Source organism: Anopheles aquasalis, chromosome 2, assembly GCF_943734665.1.
Source record: "Anopheles aquasalis chromosome 2, idAnoAquaMG_Q_19, whole genome shotgun sequence".
Classification (NCBI taxonomy): domain Eukaryota; kingdom Metazoa; phylum Arthropoda; class Insecta; order Diptera; family Culicidae; genus Anopheles; species Anopheles aquasalis.
Genome location: NC_064877.1, coordinates 25,966,511 through 25,967,500, shown reverse-complemented (window position 1 = coordinate 25,967,500; position 990 = coordinate 25,966,511).

Genomic DNA, 990 nt, shown 5'->3' with positions numbered 1-990 from the left:
TCGGCCAATGTTCATTCTAACAGGGATGGTCATCGCGAGCAACAGTTAGTTCATCCTGGCATGATACGATCAGCGCGCTAGGCAGGGCCATCAAATGTCCGTTGAAAGGTGCGTTAAGAGAAGAAACAATGACACGTGGCGCTTCATTATCAAACTTTAATCTACCTTAAACTTAGCCGTAGTAAATCTGACTTTGTACAACAATTACGCCTTGCAGCATGTTAATATAACGTTTGTATATCAAAAATGTAATCGTGCCTTTCTTCCTTTGGTGTTGACAGGACATTTTCTTTACAGAATTATCGGAAGTAAGTGCTCGCATGCCATAACAATAGAATTGATTGATGCCGTTTTGTTAAAACAGGTTGTAGAGTTAAGAGGAAAGATAATTTTTTTTCTGTTTGTTTAACTTTAAAAATGATTGATAATGCTATACCGAGTGATTTGTTTTTTTTTCTATAATCTGTTACATTTTCTTTCATGTTCGGTTAGACATTTGAAAACCTTATCTTTTTTGAAATTTTAATTTATCGATCGATTGTATGCTTCCAAACATATAATAAGTTCCCAAACATGCTATCTGAGAACATAATAAGACTCTTCAAAGTGAATCTGACAAACTAGTTAATCCTATACACCACCAATTAGTGGCCATCTCGATGACTACAGTCCAAAAATTCATACTATAGGCATCCTTCTGCACGCAGCCAACCATCGTTCGAACGAGGTGCTAGGGCGTAAACTCCAGTCAGCAGCGAACTAATCGGCTCAAAGTGTAATGTAAACCACTTATCGCAATTTACCAGCTATTAGGCAGATAACGATTTCTCGTCTGCATTTATTTCTGTCTTGGGCACTTCTAAAACAAAACTCTGGCCGAACAGTAGCATAAGCTATGAAATCAGTTGCCTCCAACGTTCAACGTGCTGCTAGGAAGGCAGACCTCAAGGATTCCATTTTCGAGCAAGAATCTCGTTTCGTAAATTTCTT